At 36.2% G+C, this 13,341-nt stretch overlaps 1 protein-coding gene across 3 annotated transcripts in view; it reads right to left on the reverse strand.

Moving 5' to 3' along the window:
- Grid2 (glutamate ionotropic receptor delta type subunit 2) overlaps window positions 1-13,341 on the reverse strand; it is a 1,393,268-nt gene that overhangs the window by 793,901 nt on the left and 586,026 nt on the right. The window lies entirely within an intron of this gene.

A 13,341-nucleotide genomic window follows, 5' to 3' on the forward strand; every position in this document is an offset into this window, starting at 1 on the left:
GGACTGGGCTTTTCAGAGGCTGTGGAATTACATATGTATTACTAAGCGTCCTTCTGGTCTGTTTGATTCACAGAAGATAATGCTCTGCACGTCTCTCCAGCTGTGCTCCCTGAGCAGAAGGGACACATGCTCTGTGAGCAGCTGTTCCTTCACATGCAGTTTTATTTGCATCTCTGGGAAAGAGCAGCCTGGCACATGAATAAAACATACTTCTCTGCCACACACTCCCAGGAAGTTACCTCAGCTAAACTTTTTAAAGTGTCAATACAAGGAGCCAGTGAGTCAGGTTTTTCAAAAAGAAAATCCAGTTAAATAGTTTTATGAGTCTGTTATGTAAATAATCCCAGGTATCAGGGCTCCATTAAACATTGGAGAATATGAACAACATAATTATTTTACTATTGTCATTCTAACACAACAATTTTCAGTAATCATATGTCCTAAATTTGCAACATAAATATTGTATGTTTTTGAAGATACTTTCACTGTGAAAAACACCCTAGTGCATTGGTATTTAAAATTATATTCATTTTTATTCTAAAAACAACAATAAGCAGCTCAATATAAAATAAATCACATTATAAGGAATATGGGTGATAATATAATAGGATATTACTATTAGTTACAATGAAAAAGAAGGCTTTAGTATCCATACTAATGCCCAAGGCTACATTTTTTGAAAACTATTGTTTCAATTTCAGTTTCTTCAAGTTCAGAATCATCAATTCACTTTATTATCTTAAATATCTATTTTAAAAGACATTATTTGTAGAAATGGGGTAGGCCTTCATTGATGAAAATAGTTTCAAGTTAGCAAATGCTGAATTGAGCAATGCGGTTCAAAAAAGATAGAGTTGTCCTTTTATTTGTCTTTTCTTGGTTTAAGAGATTTGAGTTGCTGCTTCCTGGGAAAGTTTATAATTTATGTGCCCTATTGCTTGTTTTAATCATTTGTAACTGCTTCTCTCTCTACCTAATGGGAGCCCTTGGTGTGAAATTTATGAAGATTAATAACACAGTGTTAATTTCCAATTTTGAGAAATTCCACCCACCTCTGTTAATCTTCCCAACACATCAGATCAGCATATTAGCTTATTATTCCTATGCTCAATTATATTTACATACATGAAAAGTTTCTTGTAAGTAATGGCATTGAATTATTTTTGAGTTTCAGAAAATGAAAGTCATCCTTTTTAGCTGGATCATTTATATACATTATTATTCTTGGAGGTTCTCTAAGCAGGAGCAGAAGAGAACATAAGGCAAATAGTATTTGTTTCCCAGTTAAAAATGAAAAAATGAAAATGTACACTCCTTTGTTCAAATTTATTGAGAATTGTTTCTAGACAGTGACAGAACACTAAGAGTGGATGCTTCTGTGAATTTTATGCATTCCTAAGGCCATTAACTAGAGTGTAATGAAGGGAAAGAAAAGACAGGAGTGAATGGAGGGAAGAGCCACAGAACATTCTCTCCATTGGACTCTTTCTTAATAGTTGATAAAGATATCTGTATAAGCATCTTTTTGCCATATGAATCCTGTGGATGTGTGAAATTTTACATGGATGTTGGAAATGTTCTCTTAATTACCCACAAGGATCCTGCTAAGTAAATATAGCTGTCTATAGTAACCAGCATTCATTGGTTGATTAGGCTGAAACACTTGGAGTGCTCACAGAAAATACTGTATCAGTGTTAAAATGGAAGAAAAGAACATTTGAAGTATTGTCAAGATATAATTACATGCATATGTGTAGAAAAGATAAATAATGAACAAAATTAAAGGGTTTAAGAGTGAAAATGAGATTGTTCATTATATGTAAAGCACAATCTCTATTGATTGTCTTCTGTGGCTCTGCAGGTGCTTTGTAAGTAACTACTACATAGTCGGCTTTATCCATTATCCATTTATCCTTTGGAGGATACCACAATGAAGCAAACACATTCCAGTGTAGGGGATAAGCAACTGACAAATAAATACAAGTTGTTCCCGAATGGTGTAAGTATAGAGATATCTGAAAGGAAGAAAAAATAATTATGAATTTGGAATGGAGTTGCTGTTTTACACAGGTCTTACAGAAAATCTCATTATTCATTGCATGCTGGAGAAGATGAAAAAGCAGAGACAATAGGCATGTGGGTAGTGGGGTGCTACCCAAGTGAAGAACACAAAGTTGGGACACTCTAAAGATAGAGTAGTTAACTTGATAAGAGTAAAAACTGAAGACATCCATGTGTGAAGTTGGAATTAGGTAGGTTCACACAGTAAAGATTAGAAAATTAAAGAAGAAAGTAATTGATACTCATACAGATATTCTTCAACATTGGCCATTTACTAAGCTTAAGAAATGAATGAAGTGGATGGCTGAGGGCAGATAGCAGAAACTTGATGTATCTTAGAGAGAGAGAGGAGGGGGAGAAGGAACAGTTCAGAAGCCTTTGTCACCTAGGAGGGGAAAGATAAAGGCCAAGGTCAGAGCTTTAGGAAGTAGTCATAGGAAATAATCCAATAGAGGCATGTATTTCAAAGTATACAGATTGGAATTGAGATATAAAAGGAAAATAAACATTCTATTAGAATTTACAGTATTTGAGCAAGCAATATTATATAGTTAAGTTTAATTAGACTGATCTGCAAAGATCAAGTTGAGAGAGTACTGCACATGCACTCAGTTTAGCACTTTGAAAATTTAGAATATGCATATGAAAGAATAGATAGGTATTTCAGCCTGGGATGTAGAGAACAAGGTTGTGGCAGGTATTGTAAAATATGATTAATCACTATATAAGGTATTTAAAATTTGAGACTGGAGTCTATATAAGGATTAACTTAGAGTTGTAAAAGAACATGGGAAGGTAGTTAATAAAGGGATCTAAGTTTGCTAGAAAATTAGGAGATTGGTTGGTATTGTGGGTTGACAGGTCAAGATGAGGTCTGAATGTGTGCAAACATGCCTTGTGCTAATGTATACCCCTGAGTGAAGATGTATAGCTTTCCTCTAATGAAATCCTCAAGCTTCATTTGTTCCTATGAAGACTTTAGTTTTAAAAGTAATCACCCTGATTTTCTTTGCCTGTTGCACTCAATAAAGGCCCACTTAAAAAAGAGGTAGAATATGGAAGAGGTAAATATAGGAGGTAAAACATTGCAGGTGCTTCAGATGAGGATTTCACATTTTCCTTGTAGTAATATTTTCACGGCATCTATACCCTATTTTTTACTTCACTTATTCCAATTATATTTTCATAAATAAATAAATATCATATCAATACAACGAAACTAAAGAATCATTTTCTACTCTATCCCTCCCAAAACTTGATTCCTTCATTCACAATACAGGTTACTTAGTTAAAAGAAGTCTTTCCATACAATTCTATCTCTCAAAGTTAAGTTGCCTGGTTGTTTCACTGTCTCAAAAATAGTGTGATTCCTAGTTGTGATTTTTCTCTGATAACCAGTGCTCTCATCAATGTCTGGATTGCAATTATCTATTTTATAAAATTAGATTGCTTATCCTTTCTTGCCTTCTCTTTAAGCCCTCAGGTCTTCTATGCTTGAAATTCTCTCAAGCTTCATACATTACAACATTGGCATCTTACTGGCTTCCGGACCTAACCAAGCCCTCCTCTCCTTTTTTGCATCTTGTAAGCCCATTTTAAGGCATGTATTCTTGGTTCCTTCAAGTTCCTGTTTCAAATGTTCTCCAGTATCTGTCAAATCAGCTTTCCATGTCACTTCTGTATACTGTCTTTTAATAACTCATGATTTGCTAGTATTTTCTACCTTATCCACTAGTACTGTAACTCATAAGCTCTGTCTAATTTATTCATTGTTTTAATTTACAAAACAGTGTTTGGCAAATTAAAGGTACTAAACGATTATTTGTTAAATGAATACATTAAATGGGAGCCTTCTGAATAGAAAATGTCTGTCAGAGATATTTCCTAAGTTGAATTACACATCATATGAAATTGGTGGTTTTCAAATTTCCTAGGTGGAAACTGAGGTATTGGGAGAATTGCCCTGAAAATAGGAAAACCCTCATGAATTTAGAACAATCATTAACATAAAAACAAATTGTAGTTTTAAAATAGAATTTAAAATTATCCCATCAAAAAATGAAAAACTGTGCTAAGATGTAAATTTTGTATATTTTTTTTGCAAATCTGATACATTAATTATATTTAATCTTAATAAAAATAATTTGAGGGTAGGTAATATGTATTGAGTTAAGATTTCATTGTAAATAAGCAGTGCATATTTTAATATTTATGTATTTGTGAACCACAAAAATGACTGGTCTGTCATGCTATGCTTTCTGGTTCAGTAGTGGCACAAATGACAAGGTGGTAACCCACTACCTTTTCATTGTATTTAAGGCTACATTACAATATTGAACCTATATCTGGACAGTTATGGGAGCCAAGAATCCATGGCTAGATAGATTCTAATAGTTTAAATAAAAATGGCCCCCTTAGGATCATATGTGTGAATGCTTAGTCATAGGAATTGGAAGTGTTTGAAATGATTAGAGGGATTAGGTGGGATGACCTCATTGATTTATGTTGGCCTTGTTCAAACCAATTCCAGGACTAATCTCTCTCTCTCTCTCTCTCTCTCTCTCTCTCTCTCTCTCTCTCTCTCTCTGTCTCTCTGTCCCCCCATCTCTCTTCTTGCAGACCAGGATGTAGCTCTGGAGTTTATTCTCCAGCAGAACACTTGCCTGCCTTCATGCTTCTTGTCGCCATGATAATAGAGTAGCCCCTGAAATTGAAGCGTCTTAGATTAAAGGTTTGGTGAAGGGGATTAGTATCAAAACAGACTACTATTGACTGTGTTGTATGATTATTAGCAATCACTCTTATGCAAATATCTACAATGAAAAGGAGCAAAGGAGCCTCTGAAATACAGCAGCCCCAAAGTAAATGTTTTCTTTTATGAAAGTCTCCATTGTCTTGGTTTTCTTCATAGCAGTAGAACAAGGACTAAGACTAACGCTGATACCAGGGAGTGCTTTGATAGGCCTGACCATACTTTTTCTTAGAAGAATATGTAAGACTTTGGGACTTTGAGCTAAACCCAGCAGTTAGACATGTTAAGCAGGGTTAAAGGGGTCATTCTATGAGGCACATGGAAGACAGTACTGAGGGTGATTTGAACTTCTTCTCAAGAAGTTTCAGAGGGGAAGAATATAAGTAAGTGGCCTAGAGACCATTCATGTGAGATTTTGGCAAAAACCAAAAAAAAAAAAAAAAAAAAAAAAAAAGAAGAAGAAGAAGAAAAACAAACATACAAACAAACAAAGAAAAAAAATGTGGCTGTTTCTGTGCCTTTGTCCTAAAATTCTGCCTGAGGATAAATTGAAGATTTTTGGATTAATGGTTTTTGTGAAGATTAGTACTGAAACAGACCAGTACTGAATATATTGTGTGATTATTGGTAATCACTCTTATGCAAATATCTACAGTAAAAAGGAGCAAGTGAGGCAAGACAAGATATAGTGTGAGGAGAAAAAGAACAGCAGGGAAAGTGATGCTGGACATAAGTCCTGTGCTCAAGGGGATACAACATTTAAAGTAAAGCCTCATACTAAGTAGAATAAATAAAAGTAAGATCCCATTCAGGTAAACCTCCAACTTATGAAAAGGAATTAAAGCACACCTTGAACAGTGAAGGAAATTATCAACAGAGAGCTGAGGAAGAGTAATTCACCCAGAGAAGAATGTTTCAGTCCATCAAGCAGCTTCAACCACAATATTGTTCTTGCTTTAGAGTCAAGTATACAAAAAGGGATTCAGGATTCCCTGAAGACTAAGGAAAGCCATTGAGGCCAAGCATGTATCAACAATGTCCCCGCATGGAGGCTCAGTGACACCACTGTGTGAAGCTATAAAATTGAATCCTGGATTAAGAAGGAGATCTCAGGAAGTTGGATGTGCCAAAGTTTGGCATACCTTCCAAGGAAAGGTGTGTGGAACTAACAGGGTGTGGAACCAGCCTGTGGTGATTTAATTGACAATGGTCCCCATAGTCTCATAGGGACTGACACTATTGAGGTGTGGGCCTCTTGGAGTAGGTGGGCCTTTTTGGGAGGAAATGTGTCACAGGGGTAGGCTTTGAAATTTCTAATGATCAAACCAGGCCCTATGTGTCTCTGTCTCTGTCTCTCTCTCTTGCAGTTACCTCTGGATTCAGATCTAAAATTCTCAGCTACCTCTCAAGCATCAGGCTTGATTGTGTGATGCCATGCTTCCTGCAATGACAATAGTGTTTAAACATATGCTTCTAGCCCCAATTAAATATTATAGTCTCAGTGTCTCTTCAAGAAATAGAAAACTGACAAAGATACAGCTCAAGAGAGAGGAGTGTTATTCTCTCAAAAAGGTTATAGGAGTTGGAGACATCAGACATGGAAATGCATAGTTTAGAGTTTGTCCAGATGCTTTTCAATCTTGCTTTGGTCTAGTATTTCCTCAGCATGCTCCCTTCCTTCTCTTTTGTAATGGTAATGTATATTCTGTAGCATTATATTCTGAAAGTATGTGATCTGCTTTTAGATTTTATTTTACAGAGGGTTAGATTTAAGAGACTGCCACAATTTTTGTTAAAGGCTAGGCTTTCAATAAAAAAAAGGTAAGGTAGTGCCTTGAGTCTCAGAAGAGACTTTGACAATATTGAGACTGTGATAGACTGTGGGGACTTTTGAAGTTGGAGTGAATATATTTTTCACTGTGGTATGGCTACAAACCTATATAAGCCAAGGAGTGGAAAATGAGTGGAATTTAGCCATTCAAATGAGAATGCCCCCTTATAAATTTTAATGCTTCCTCACTAGGAATTGGATGGTTATTTATGGATTAGAAAGAAAAGGAAGTGTGGCTTTCTTGGAGTATGTGTGGCCATGTTGGAGGAAATGAATTTAAGGATTTAAGGTTTCATACGCCCATACCAGGCCAAGTAAATCTATCCTCTCTCTCTCTCTCTCTCTCTCTCTCTCTCTCTCTCTCTCTCTCTCTCTCTCTCTCTCTCTCTGTGTGTGTGTGTGATGTGCAAATCATGATGTAGCTCTCAGCTATTTCTCCAGCACCACACCTGCCTGCTGTCATGCTCCCTGTACCCATGCACCCTGCTTATGCTGATATGTATTAAGCCTCTAAAATTGTAATCAAGACCTCAATTAAATCTTGTATAAGATATGGAACAGTGACTAAAACATGGGTCTAATATTCCATGGACGTACCTACTACTGTAACTAAGCTAATGGGATAGAGTATTAGTATTAAACTGTCTCCCAAAGACTTATTGTTACAGCCATAGGCTAGTTCACCTCTACCATCATCAGAAAAGCTTATTTTGCAGTAGATGGCAATTAGTACAGAGATAGAGAACTGGTCAAATCAAAGTAACTCCAGGTTTTCCACTCTCCTCAAACCTATTCAATAAAGTACTTGAAGTCTTAGCTAACACAATAAGACTACTGAAGATCAAGGAGAAACAATCTGGAAAGGAATAAATCAAATTAGCTTTATTTACAGATGTTATATTTGGAATTTTCTACAATTTATAAACACTTTCAGAAATGTAGATGGATACAAAAGTAACCCAAAGAGTCAATAACACACACACACACACACACACACACACACACACACACACACACACACACACACGAAAAATGGACTGAGAAAAATCAGTGAAGCAAACCTTTACAATAGCCTCAAATAATAAAAATTTCTTGTGATAACTCCAGCAAGTGAAATATTGTATGATGAAAATTTTAAGACAATGAAGAAAGAGAATAAAGAAGATGGAAAAATCTCCGATGTTCATGGATTAGTATGATTGATAAAGTAAAAATTGCTGTCTTACCAGATGCAATCTCCAGATTCAATGCAATCCCCATCAAACTTCAAACACAATTCTTCACATATCTTGAGAGGGCAACTTCATATGGAAACACACACACACACACACACACACACACACACACACGCGCGCGCACGCACAAGCAAAACACAAAAACAAAACATGAGATCTAAAACTACTGGTCGTATCACCATCCATAATTTCAAGTTGTATTGAAGAGGTATATTAGTAAAAATAGCATATTATTGGCACAAAAGTTTTCATGCTGATCAATGGAGTCAAACTGAAGACTTGCAGATAAATCCATAGAACTATTTCATCTGATTTTTGATAAAGAAGTCAGAAAGTCACAATGTAAAAAAAGACAGCATTTTAACAAATGGGGCTGGACACCCAGGATGTCTGCATATAAAAAAACAGATTCATATCACCTTATACAAAACTCAAATCCAAATGTATCAATGACTTTACCATAAAACAAGTGACAATGGAACTTGGTATTGGGAGATAGTTTTGAACTCATTGGCACAGGCAAAGCTTTTTCTGAACTGAAAAGTTAGCATAGGCACTGTGACTAACAATTAGTACAAAAGGGATCCCATGAAACTGAAAATCTTCTGCATGGCAAAAGATACAATTGCTGGACAAAGCAGAAGCAAACAGAACAGGATGGTTTTGTTTTTCTTCCAATTGCACATATAATGGAGGGATAAAATGCAAAATCTGTAAGTAACTAAAAACACTAGATAGCAAAAATCAAATAAGCCCATTGAAATATGTAGTACAAATCTAAACAGTATTCCCACAAGAAGAAACTCAAATGGCTAAGAAACAGTTAATGACATAATCCACATTCTTGCTTATTAGGGAATTACAAATCAAAACTATTTTGAGATTTTATCCGACAGCAATCAAAATGGCTGTGATCAATAAAACAGTGACAGCCCATTTTGTTATGGATGTGGAGTAAGGGGAACACTCATCCATTTCTGGTACAACTACTATGGAAGTTGGTGAGGTGGTTACTAAGGAAGATGGGAATCAGTCTAACTTAAGATCCAGCAAGCCACTCTTGGACATATACCCCCAAATTGTTTCATTCTATTACAGAGACACTGTTCAACCATGTTGATTATTGTTGTACTCATAATATCCAATAGTTGGAGACAACCTAAATATCTCTCAACAGAAAATTGTTAAAGAAAATGTCATACATTTGCATAGCAGTATTTTACTCAGCCATTTTAAAAAATGAAATTATAAAATTTGAAGGTTACTGAATGAAAATACAATACTTCATCTTGAGTGAAGTAAACGTGATTGCTATTCTTGGTTGTTAAGTTGATTACACTCAGAATGAACTAAAACCCAGAAATAGAAGGGTATACATTTGAGAGAGTTTTGCTTTATTTGAAGTATGAAAATATATTTTTATCTGGATCTTTGAGGGACAAAGACACACCATTAATCCAGATCTTTCAGCTTGGAAAATCCACCTCTCTACAGGAAACCTATATTAGGACATGGAAGAAGGAAGCTTTTCCTCTTTTCATGTGTTCTCTCATCGTGCTATGGATTGCAGGCCTTCACTGGTATTAGAGCTTACTTATTTGAAGACCACCTGAAACATCCAGCCTTAAGGATTGAAAATATACTGGATTTTTGGATTTTTCCATTCATAGTCAGCCATTGTTGGACTGCAAGAGCCACAGCCAATAAGTAAGCCAAGTAAACTCACATAAATATATATTCATCCTATATATTCTGTTACTCTAGAAAATTCCAACTAATATAGGTAACCTAGACCCAGAGGGACAATTACAGTATGCATTAATTTATACCTGGATATTGGCTCTTGAGTAAATGATAAACAAGCTATAATTTATAGAACCACAAATGTTGGGTATGGAATAAGGTTCTAGATGGGGACAAATATATATGCCAACAAAAGGATAATAGAATAGATAGTTATGGATTGATGGGGTTGGAATACTGAAACAGAACTTTCAAGTTGAGAGCAGGAGGGAAGAAGGGGGCAAGTGCAGGAGTTTAGAAAGACAACTAAAATTAAGAGGCATTAATGAGACGTAAAATATGTATATATGAAAAGATCTATGTGAAATAGTCAAATGTATATATTTTGTTCATTTATTTCATATATATTGTATACGTTAAAGATCTAAATAACACAGTCAAACATTATGGAAGACAGAGTTTGAATTGGGCATTTTTTGTCACCAAATGAAACTTCTAATATCAAAATTCAGTTACACAAATTGAGTAGTTGGCCAAAAGTATACCATGGGATTCCCCAAATAACCCAGGTGGTTGACAATACTATAAGTTGTTCTTCAAAAATTAACTGCAATGCCCTATGGCTGAACACAATACTTACACAAATCATTGAACTTGTTGAGCTGATGCCTACACAGAGCCCTCACACCTATGTTCTAGTATCTTTGGTACATGAAGGTAATTTACATGTTACCAATAGAGAACCTTCAGCACCAACCCAACCATGAACCCTTTGATCTACAATGGTGTCCTGCTTGGAAGTTATGGTGATGCAATAGTGGCACAAATGTTGTGGGAATAACTAACCAGTGTCTTCTTTGATTGAAGGCCCACTTTATGGGAATCAACCCGTACCTAACACTGTTTGGTTGACTAAGAATCTGAAACTAGGGACATAGGGCAAATCAATAACACTGTTCAAAAAACAAACAAAAATATAACAATAAAATTAGTCCTAATAACTTTTGGCTATACTCATAGATCGATGTCTGTTCAGCTATCATTTGTTTCTGCCTGCAACAGATGGAATCAACTGCATAGCTCCACAGTCAAACATTATGAGAGCATTATGAGAGAGTGAGAGATCTTGGAATACTCAACCCTAAAAGGGATGTCTCTATCCAAATGCCTCTTCTTAACATGTAGGAAACAATCAGGAGGAAGAAGAAACATTTTAAGAGCCAAAGGGGATGGAGGACATCAAGAAAACAAGGTCCTCTAAATCAATATGATCAACCCACATGTAAACTCACATAGACTGAAATAGCATACACAATGCCAGCATTGGTCTGCACCAATTGAGGATCCTAAGAAGTGGAACACATGTCCCCACCTGTAACCCAGAAATAATTTCCAGTTTATAGACACTTGCAAATGAAAACTTTTTTCCCTCTAAGGGATTCTTACTGGGAAAGCAAACTACATGGACAACAGTTAAGTACAGCAGGAATGAAATCAATGATATCATTGATGATTCCTTGTCTCAAAATGTCCTTTAGGGGCTCTTCTTTAAAAAAAATGCTCAGGCTGGAAAGGACCACAGAAACTGCTGACCTGAACAAGTGGGAGATCATGGGCCCCAGACTGGTATCTGGGAAACCAGCATGGGACCAACCCAGACCCTCTGAATGTGGGTATCCGTTAGGAGGCCTGGGCAATCTATGGGGCCTCTGGTAGTGGATCAGTATTTATCCCTAGTATAGGGATGGACTTTGGGAACCCATTCCACATAGAGGGATACTCTCTCAGCCTAGGCACACAGGGGAGGGCCTAGGCCCAGCTCCAAATTATATAACAGATTTTTGAAGATCCCCATGAAAGGACTCACCCTCCCTGGGGAGCAGAAATGGGATAGGATAGGGGTCATTGGGGTCAGGGAAGGAGGGGAGGGAGAGGGAACTGGGATTGACATGTACAACAAGATTGTTTCTAACTTAAAGAAAAAATGTCTTATTTATTTACATCTATTTTTCTACTCTCTTTTTACCCTACATGTCCTCTGTATAAATATTATAAATTACCATTTAGTGTTTTTAAGATATTCTTGAGTGTACAAGCAAATGGGTATATTTTTCTGGTGCCTTCTAGTTTCTCTTTGACTTCTGTTTGTTTGTGTTCTGTAATATGAATATGTTAGTTATATTATATTGTATTTCCACAGAAGCCTGTTTGTGTTCTCATGAGACACAGATAGGTGTTGAATATAGGAGTGAGGTGGGGAGGACCTGGGAAGAATAGAGGGAGGAAAACAGTAATTAGGATACATTGCATGAGAAAAAAATCTTTTTTTAAATAAAAGAGGGAAAAAGGAAAGGTAATTTCTACAGTCTTAGCTCAGTCTCCAGATTAACATCTCTTTCATACATGGTAGAATCAATAGATTACTTATTTTTCTTTAAAATTCACAGACTACACTTGTCACAAAGAACCTCTAGGAAATTATATTCAGTGAAAGGCCACTAATTATAGGCATAAAGATAGCTCAACTCAATAATGATTATTGCCAAAATTGTACAATATACAATATAAACATGTGTTCTGTAGGTCATACCACCTTTCCATCTTTATTTAGATAAAATCAAAGGGCCCATTATTTGTACACTGTGTCAAAAGATTCATTTTATCTTTCTTGTAATGAAATAAGTAAAAGAATTTTGAAGGCTTGCAATGGAAATGTTCAATTAAAATAGCTACAATTAAACAATTAAATTGCTGTAAGTAAAAAATTTATAAAAATGCAACAGAAAAAATGAATTCAGTTATAAAGATTCTTAGCATCAATAGGCCAAATTTGAGAGAAACAAGACAAACAAAATATATCAGCACATAAAAACAGATTTATAAAAAGCAACCACAATTAAGGAAATGTGTATTCAACCCAGTCAGAATTTAACAATTTGACAAAGGGATTTTTAAAGATAAAATGTGAAACCACTTTTAATGAAAACATTTTAGAAACTAACTCGGAAATAGTCACCAGAAAATTTAAAGGTAGAAGGCCTGGAGGAGAAAAGCATGAAATGACAAGGGCTCTCAAGAACAAAACTTGATATGATAACTCAAGAATGGCTCTCCAACAAAGGGGTCAAGACCAGGCTGGAGAAATCCACTGACCCGAACAAGGGGTTGCTTACGGACCCCAGAAGCCAGCATAGGACTGTTCCAAACCCCTTGAACAAGGATGTCAGTTTGGAGGTCTGGTTAATCTATGGGGCCTCTGGAAGTGGATCGGTATTTATCCCGAGTATATGAACGGACTTTGGGAGCCCATTCTCCACAGAGGAATATTCTCTCAGCCTAAACACACGGAGGAGGGTCTAGGCCCTGCTCCAAATGATATGACAGACTTTGGAGACCCCTTTGGAAGTCCTCACCCTCCCTAAGGACCAGAAAGTGGATGGGATAGGAGGTTGGTCGGGGGGCAGGGGAGAAGGGAGGGTGAGTGAACTGGGATGGACATGCAAAACAAGCTTATTTCTAATTTAAATTAAAAAAGGAAAAATGAAAAAATAATGGCCCTCCCAGAGAATCTATGACTGGAGGTGGGATTTTTGGAGCTGCCACTTAAATGGAAGATACTGGATGTCATGTCAAAGGATTCCTTATGAGTTGGAGCTCTGTAAAGTGTATCCTCAAAATGCTCAGAACAAGTGATGAGGAACAGAGACCATTGCCCTTCA

Source organism: Cricetulus griseus, chromosome 8 (genome assembly GCF_003668045.3).
Source record: "Cricetulus griseus strain 17A/GY chromosome 8, alternate assembly CriGri-PICRH-1.0, whole genome shotgun sequence".
NCBI lineage: Eukaryota > Metazoa > Chordata > Mammalia > Rodentia > Cricetidae > Cricetulus > Cricetulus griseus.